Below are 9,757 nucleotides of genomic sequence, written 5' to 3'. Positions count from 1 at the left end.
TCCTCAAGTATCTTCATGACCTCGGTCGACCTGTCAAAAATCAATCTGTTGTGATTGTTAGTCGCCTGATTTCCCCTCGGGCCGGTCCACTGGCCCGATTTGGTTCCTTCGCATTGACTCTATTGTCCTTCTTTTAGAGTTAGGAAATAGCCGCCTGCTGTTCCTGCAACATTTCAAATATCAAGCGTAAGTCAATTTTCTCTCCCGCATCACCTAGTGTCTTTCTCACAGATGCCCGAGGTGAAATCACAAGGTTATTGCTGCTGAACGGATCAACGGGCTGGTTGTCGTCTATGTTCTAGTCGACAGAGTCATTTTTATTGACAGCAGTTGGATCAACGGGGTGAACGCCATTTAGATCTTGGGGCAAATTGTTGACTGGTACCCCGTTGTTGTTGTTGTTTTCGTCGTGTTGACGCTAACTGGCGTCTCTTTGGTTGTAGCATAACGGACGGCGGATTTGGTAGTGGGATATCCGGCCTGTCACGGATTTCTCGTGTTGAGGCTAATTGGCGTCATCTCGGCTCCCCGGACTGACCTCATCTCGGACCTCACTGTCTCTGTATCATCGAACCCGGACCGATGTCCCAACTCGACATCCATGTTTCCAATTTACCGCGACCTTTAGCCGGACTGACTCAGTTTCATCACAGCGGTTTTTACCGTATACACATAAAACTTAAACTCTTTCAAATCACGTACATTTGGCACTAGGCTCCAAATGTTGATTCGATAAATATGTGGCTTCCATAATTAATGACTTAGTTTTCTTTTAATTAATTAGAGCTAACCTCACATTCAATGAAATATAATAAGTGAAAATGCTTTCTTACTCGCAAATAACAAGTATGATGCAGCTTTCGGTGCGCCACAAAAATACTTTTTTTTTTCCTTCTCAATTTTAATGCTTGTTATTAGTGTTGTAATCACTGCTTACTTACTGATATTTTATGTGTCAAATCAATTATTGTTGCTTAATAAATAAAAATTTATACGTGTCAAATCATCAGTTGATATACAAGATAACAAATTAATACACGTCATCTATATACATCTCATTTAACAATAGAATTAAAAAATTAATTAGAAGCTTTGAAAAGCTACGTTTTCCTTAGTTAATTAGTACTCCTATTTATTACTAGTAGTAAAGTAAAGTAAAGTAAAGGTTCCCTAAAGTCTTATGTCACGTAACAAATAGAATACGTTTTTAATTTAAAAATGAAACCACCAAAAAATAATGAAATATAACCATTGCCATAAACGGTAAGCCAAAGTTCTGAAATATTTTTTTTTTAAAAATAATAATAATGCTGAAGATGATCAACATCAGCAGTAGGTCAAAATAATGGACTTTTAGTTAGCGTCAGAGTTTTGGCAGTTAATGTATTAAAAAGAAGATTATCAATGAAATCATGAAAATCTAGATTTTTTAAGACATTTAAAAAAATCCAGTTTTTCATATTTAAAAAAAAAAACATTTTTTCCATTTTTTTTTTTAAAATCCATGTTTCAGATTTGTGTTTTTTTTTAAATACGTGTTTTAAAAATATCAAATTTTCAATTTTTTTAAATATCCATTTTTCATTTTTTTTAAAGAAAATTTAGTTTTTCAACTTTTTAAAAAAAATTGCCACGTGAGCGAAAGAATTAAAAAAAAATAGAAAACAAATAAATATATGTGTGACAAGGAGAGTGTATGTCACTCTCTCATGAGAGAGTAGATATTCAATTTCAGGGTGGTGACTATTCCGTTTTAAAAAAGTTCAGGGAAGTAATAAGACACCTGAAAAAGTAAGGTATATTATACTTAAATGTCACTAAATCCTTAAACCTTTTGTGTTTAGATTAATGTCTTTTTCGTTCTTTTAATGGGATAGCAAGCCTCCTAAAACATAAAATCAACGGCCAAACATAAGTGAACTCGTTACATATATTTTCAAAAGATCATAAATGACCCTCAACTAGTAGTTTTCCCACCATTTCTTTGACATTAAACATTTAATTTTCACGACCATTAGTTTTTCCATATTTTGATTCATACGACTTCTCTAGGAAAGGGTTTTGTTATTATGCGTTAGGTTAAGCTATATTTTATTTAATAATAGGTCAAATTTTGTTAAGGTGTGCTTTTCATATGAGTAAACTAACATTGTCGTGTTACTTTAAAACTAACATTATCATTATCACAAGGATTAGGAAATATTCTTTCTTTTCCCCTTTTCTAATGGGAAAACAATTTGCAGCACTACGGCCCTTTACTTATAATAATCTCTTTCAATTGTCAAAGGTCAACAAAATAATAACAAAAAGCAAATGGTATTTATATTTTCTATTAAAAGCATGTGTAATTCCTCATTTTATTGTTTACTTTTTTCTAGAAAATTGTAGGAGGTTTTTTTTTTTAATCCTTTTTTTTGGGGGGGCATTCTTCTTGTCTGGTGGATGCAGCATTTGGAAATCAGATTCATTTGAATGTAATGTTTTCGATACGAGATAAAAATTTATTAAATTTTTAACAACCAGCAAGTTTGAACTGAGAATTTAACAATACAATAAATTTAATGTTAAATCTTAAAGGTTAAACTCATAAAATTTAAATTAGCTTATCACTTCTTATGGTCGGAGGTTTATCGGAAACAGTCTCTGTATTCCGAAAGATAGAAATAAAGTTTGCGTACATTTTACCTTCCCCATACTTCACTTATAAGATTGCACTGATATGTTATTGTTGTTGCTGCTTATCTCTTCTTGTACACATCAGTCCCTTAGTTTTGGCCTCAACAAACAAAGTTCAATCATTGTCTATAATTATAAAGCACCTTCCAAATCCATCAACTGATTTTGTCTGGTAATTTTTACATTAACAAGTGTCAAAAAAGTACTAACACGAAAAAAGAAAAAACTAGTTGATCACTTTCTCTGAACTCGAACTAAAATGTTTTCATTTGACTTTGCAAATAGTCTCAACATTCTACATTATGTCTTGTCAAGTTATCTACTTATATTAATTTAATTACATCGCCAGCAAAAAAGATTGGTGACTTAGATTAAAAATCCAAATATCTTTAACAATTACTAACAAATATCACATTACCGTGCATATGGAAATAAGACAACTTAAATTTGAGGGAACATTTTTTCAAATTCTTCATAACAGCGTCATTTCTGGATATTTCTTAACTGCTATAGAACATATAAAACAACATAACATAACATGAAATTGATTTCACAAAAAAACATAATTATATGAATAAACTATATAATTTATGGTTTATTCATTTCTTCTTTTAGTTCATGCATGTATAACCCTAAAACAACATGGAGGGACCAGAAATTTTAGTTCATTATCTTCCTCTGGGAACACCTTGAACTTTCTCACGTATCCTTGTCCCCTAATTAGATATACCCTCCCCAACTCCCTATATAGGTGGTGGGATATATATAAAAAAAATATTTGCATTTAAATTTGTATTTACATCAAAATAAATAATATATATCATGTGTTTATATATATAAAAAAATCACTTGATTACGATTAATTAATATATATTCTCAAATCTTACTTTATTAACTTACTTAATCATGATATGTGTGTTGATATAATCTGGTGTAAATATATATGCGACACAAGTAAATTTACTTTTTTTCTTCATGTTTTAGCCCTCTGGTATCTCAAACTCATAGGGACGACTAATTTTAGTTCACGCCAGGTAGGTCCAATATAAAAAATAAAGTGTTTTCTATCAAAGAAGTTTCCATTCTCAAAACTCAAATCAAGAATTTCAACTGAATGATGGCGGGATCCCAACTATCTCATCACATACTTCCAACCAACATTGTTACTTGTTCCGTTTTAATTTATATGAACAAGTTTGGATGAGCATAAAGTTTAAGTAAAAACAAGAACCTTTAAATATGTGATCTTAAACATGTTATGATATTTGTGTGGCTATAAAATCACTATTAAAGGTGAAATTGAAAATCTCAGGTTAAATTACTTTCTGATATATAAATGCGTCCGCCTTTTCTAATAGACAAAATGAAAATGATATCAATAGTTAGGTATGACCTAGTGATCAATGAAGTCCTGATTGAGAGTTAGGAGGTCTGAGATTCAAATTCCAACGAAGGAAAAGATGTTAAGTGAGTTCACTCAACTCTCCAAACAATATGCATAGAGTTATCCAATATCTATACTAGTAAAAGTAGCAAATAGCTCATAAAATTAATCGAAAGGCGCCTAGAACACATATTATTAAAAAAAAATACTAATAATGGCACGTAAAATGAAATTGAAAATGATTATATAAAAACAAGCCTTTTTTTTCTGTCATTATCTTAAACAAATTTGTGATAAAAAATGCTTCCTCCCTCCATTATCCATACACCTCATTCCTTTAATTAACATATCTTTATAAATTTCAGACCAAGTCTCCCTTTTCCCACCCTTCAAATCTCCTTCTTTTACTCTCCTCCACATATTCACTCTTCCCATCCCAATCAATTATTTTCAACATATTTGTCTAAAACCATTAATATAGTTTCTGAAAAAACATTTTTGTTATTATTTTACTGTTAGAAGAAGGGGAAGAAAACCAAAGGAGTAGGAGAAAGAGAAGCTTAAGCTCACATACATTTAACTAACCAAAAGAAAGAGAGTTTCAAATTATTATTTTTCCATATATTTATATTTTGCCTACTTATATTTGATTTTAAACTTCTGCCTACAAATGCCTCTCCACCACCCACCCACCCACCCTGTTCAAACCTGAGAACATCTTATTTGGTGGGGTGGGGTTCTTTAACTTTCCGGCGTGGGGTTGCTTGCTTAATTCTCCGGCAAGTGGCTGCTTCAAATTCCGACAAAAGGGTTTTTTCTTGATTTTCCGGCGAGGGATTGCTTAATTTTTCGGCGAAGGGGATTCTTGATTTTCCGGCTAGGGGAATTATTATTTTTTGAAATAGTTTTGGGGGGAAATTTTTGTTTTTGATCGGATTAATACAACAACAACACACCGAGTGAAATCCTAGGGGAAAATAGAGTGTACACAGACTTTATCTTAGGCGTTTTTGGTAGACCCTCGGACAAGCAATTCGATCGGATTAATACTACAACAACGTAGAAATCCCACAAAGTAAAACTTGGGGGAGAAAAGAGTGTACGCAAACCTTACCCAGGTTGCTTCTGGCATACAGAGAACAAGCAAATCAATTCGGGTTAAATGACAAAACAAATAGTGCTCCGTGCACCATCATCACTCTCCGTTGATCGCCGCCGGCAACCTCTATTATCCGGACAAGATTCCTCATCCCGAGGAGGTGTCCGGAAAGCGGCGAGGTTCGCGGAGGTTGCCGGGGGGACGGCGGCGGAATGCGCCGCCGTTTGTTGCTGCTGCCCATGTGGGCTCGTCAACCTCCTCGTCCTCGCCGTATACAAACTTCCGGCAGGACTCTGCCGGAAGGCGTTACGGCGAAAACGTAGGCGAAGGATGATGAAGAAAGGGCTATTGCAACCGAAAGAATCGGAGCTTTCGATACACCCTATCGGTGGTGGCGCCGCCACAATGGCGGTGGTTGACGGTGGAAGTAGCTTGGAATCCGATAAGGATGTGGTGGCACTTGAAAAGGAAATGTGGAGTAAATTTTATGGTGCTGGATTTTGGAGAAGTCCTTCTCAAAGGAGTGATATGTAATAATATAACGGTTAAATAACTGTAAAAATGAAAAATTGAAAAGAAAACAGAATTAAAAAATTCGTATCTGAAAAAAGGAGAACAAAAAGGAAATATTACTCAGATTCTATGTATATTCTACCCTTGTATTTACTGGTGAATTTTTGGTTTCTTGATCAAGATGCTATTTTTATAGTGTTCGATGGATTACTTTATAAATATTGAGCCAGTGAAGGATCAAAATGTTCTTCTTCTTCTTCTCTACTATAACTCTTGATTTCTTAATCTAGTTGAAATGGAAGAAAACGTTTTTTCTGATTCTCCATTTGATGTTTAATATAAAAAACGTTTTTTCTGATTCTCCATTTGATGTTTAATATATGTGTTAAGGCTCGACTAATTCGGATTACTCTTTTCGTATCGCTAGAGACATTTAACCCCACTTTGCTATCTTAAATTACTTGCACTTTCGTATTCTCAGTATGGGTAGCATTGAGTGTTTACAAGTAGCACGGTTTTTAATGTTGAATAACGGACAAAATGTTTCATTCATTAGTAGTTTAATGGTTAGTTTCTCTTTCTTACGTTTGCTAGTAATATTTTTTTTTATTTTTCTTTCGTTGTTTAATATCTGCTTTGCTGAAGGCATTAAGGAGGAAACGCCGGTGAAGGATGATGAAGAAAGGGCTAACGCAACCTAAAGAATCGGAGCTTTCAATACACCCTATTGGTGGCGGCGCCGCCACAATTGCGGTGGTTGACGGCGGAAGTAGCTGAGAATCTGATAAGGATGTGGTGGCTCTTGAGAAGGAAATGTGGAGTAAATTTTATGGTGCTGGATTTTGGAGAAGTCCTTCTCAAAGGAGTGATATGTAATAAAATAACGGTAAATAACTGTAAAAAATAAATGTTAAAAGAAAAAAATTATCTGAAAAAAGGAGAGCAAAAAGGAAATATCATTCAAATTCTATGTATATTCAACCCTTATATTTACTGGTGAATTTTTAGTTTCTTGAAGATGCTATTTTTATAGAGTTAGAAGGATTACTTTATGAATATTAAGCCAGTGGAAAATGCAAATCTTCTTTTTCTTCTTCTCTATTACTCCTGATTTCTTCATCTAATGCCGAATGAGAACTAAACGTTTTTTTGTGATTTTTCATTTGATGTTCGATATCTATGTTGGATCCAGAGGCGGACCCAGGATTTTGAGTTCGGGGGTGCTGGACCCAAGAATTTTGAGTTCGGGGGTGCTCTATTAACAATTTATATCTGTTTCCTTTATATTTTCTATACAATTATACACTCCGTGATTAAGTTTAATGGGTGCCGGAGCACCCAAACTTTACACATGGGTCCGCCCGTGGTTGGATCTCACAATTCAAATTCAACACCTTTTATTACGAAAGGAGTATAGTCAAACTTCTCTAGATGTTTTAATTGCTATTGCGAACTGCTGTTCTAAAACTATATAAATAGCATAGCATAAAAAATTGATTAAAAAAAAAACTGATCATTATAATGAATTATTAAGATGATTGGTATAAAGACGTCGGGCTTAATAATTATGAGCACTTTGTGATTACTCTTTAGCATATTTCTCTGGTTCCCCATTTAAAGAGGCCTCCTGAAAAGGTTTCTTTATCATATCTTTTTCTCATCATCTTTCTCTTTCTCAGTGTAATATAATTTTCTTACTCTCTTCGATCCAAAAAAATTATTTTTTTTTGACTTGACATAAAATTTAAAAAATAAATGAAAATTTTTGAAATGTGTGGTTTAAAATAAATTTTAGATAATTGTGTGGTCATAAATCATCTCATAAAATTAAATTATTTTTAAATATGAAAAAAGAATAATCCTTTTGGGATAAATTAAAAAGTAAAGGAAAATAATATTTTTGAAACGGAAAAAGGAATATATATATGACTCAACCATTTTAGAAAGCTATTGTCATACGTCAATCAATGACGTGAAAGTGGCTTTTTTCCTGTGTAATATCGCAATCAAGATACATGTGAATTTTTTTCTCTTAAAGATTGATGCCTTTTGCGTAGAGAAGTACGGAAGAAAACTCTAGAGACAGTATGATATATGGTAAGTAATTAATAAAAGATTTCTAGATGCTGATTAAGATGTTTAAAGTGTAGAGAAGAGAATGACTATTTATAGAGTTACAACTTACAAGTAATCATTAGTAATAGGTAAAAGGGTCAAATATATTCCTCTATTTTAGTTTATTGATTAATTTTGCTCTTCGTTAGTTAAATTAATCAAATATACCTCTTCCATTATAAGTTGAAGCTAAATATACCCCTACAGTTAGCAAAATTTCAAAGATATCCTCATTTCTAACATATTTTCACATAAACAAGTTTAGTCATTGAAATTTGGTGAATAGACGTCATATGGCATTTAACTTATTATATGTGGTGCCTACGTGGCAATTTTTTTAAAAATAATCTGGAAAATTAATTTTTCTAAAAACAAATCTATTAAAATGGCTTTTATTAAAAATCTGATTTTTATTTTATTTTATAAACCAGTTTCTTAAAACAAATCTCGAAAATTGGATTTTTTTTATTAAAAAATCTGGAAAATGATTTTTTTTTAAGATCAGTTTTTCAGCTTTTAAAAAAAATTAGGACACTTTTTTATAAAAAATAAATAAATCATTTTCCAGATTTTTTAACAAAAATATCCAATTTTTGAGAATATATTTTTTAAAAAATGGGTTTTATTAAAACAAAAAAGTTTCAGATTTTTAATAAAAGCCATTTTTTTCTAGATTTATTTTTTTTAAAATCAATTTTCTAGTTTTTTTTTTTTAAATTGCCGCGTAGGTGCCCCCATAGAATAAGTTGAATGACATGTGGCGTCCATGTCACCCAATTCCAATGACTAGACTTGCTTATGTGAAAATATGTTAGAAATGAGAGGTCTTTTTGAAACTTTGCTAACAGTAGGAGTATATTTGACTACTTTAACTAACGGAAGACAAATTTAGTCAATAAACTAAAGTAGAGGGATATATTTGACCCTTTTCCTTAGTAATATAGTCTATGTCTTAGGGATCTCATCTTTCTCAAGGAAATCAAATAAATTGAGACAAATTGAATCGCTTCACCTTTTATGACGTATATATATGCTTTGCTAATTAGTTGAGTTATTAGTAGTTTGAATATCTGATGGTTATATAAATAGAGAGATAAATTAAATTAAAACTCTGAGATAAATTAAATTAAAACTCTCCTTTTCTCCATAATGGGTTTTACTTTGTGCTTTCATTGAAAATCTCATCAATTAAATAATAAAAAACCGTCTGCTTCTCCCTTTCTCTCCTATACTCTCTTTAAACCTAGAGAGAAGAAAGGAGGACTGAATCTTGCAAATTTGTTAGTCTCGTGTCTGCTCTTTTTTTTTTTTTTTTAGAAAAATTAGATTTCTTGTAAACCACACATGGTCAAAGCTAGATCTTTTCCTTTTTATATATTTTTTTTCAGATCAAAATAATAATCCTTTGGTTACTTTCCCAACAATCAAGCTAAGTGGATTCTAGTTGTTATTTATGGATGCAAGAGAATGTATGAAACATTGTGAAGATAATGCTAACAGTTGTTTTGCCTTGACATTTTACAAAACTAGGCAAAGAATGAATGCAGTCCAGTGGTTCAATTCCCTGAAATTATTATTTTTTTTATTTATTTTTCACCCCAATGTTCGGTGCTGATCACTTTAGGCTCGACTAATTTTTAACATAGGTTTTGAATTCGAAACCTGAAAATGACGATCACCTTTGATAAGAAATATTTTACATTCAAAAGAGGACTTCCCAGCGCTCAATGGTCGACGAATTACATATGACGTCCATGATATTTAATTCTTTGTTGAATTATTGCAAGATTAATTTAAATATACCATTTTCTTCAAAGTTTCAACATAAACTTAAATATCCAACAAATGACATTTTTTCATTTCCCACCTAGGGTGTAGCTTTGTGCTGGAAAGTATCATTTTGGGGAGTAAAACGCTCCATACTAAATGTGATTTCTTTGAGCTCGAATTCAAGACTTTTAGTTAAGAAC

The 9,757-nt window shown here is 32.2% G+C and overlaps 1 long non-coding RNA gene across 1 annotated transcript; it reads left to right on the top strand.

Annotated features, from left to right (window-relative positions):
• The first annotated feature begins 4,330 nt into the window (after positions 1–4,330).
• On the top strand, positions 4,331–6,774 carry LOC132625953 (uncharacterized). Its single transcript, XR_009577050.1, has 2 exons — positions 4,331–6,238; positions 6,318–6,774. It is a non-coding gene; the product is annotated as an uncharacterized LOC132625953 (long non-coding RNA).
• The last annotated feature ends 2,983 nt before the right edge of the window (positions 6,775–9,757 follow it).

The sequence above is a fragment of the Lycium barbarum genome, chromosome 2 (assembly GCF_019175385.1).
Source record: "Lycium barbarum isolate Lr01 chromosome 2, ASM1917538v2, whole genome shotgun sequence".
NCBI classification, from domain to species: Eukaryota; Viridiplantae; Streptophyta; class Magnoliopsida; order Solanales; family Solanaceae; genus Lycium; species Lycium barbarum.
This window is presented reverse-complemented; position numbering and strand designations above follow the sequence as displayed.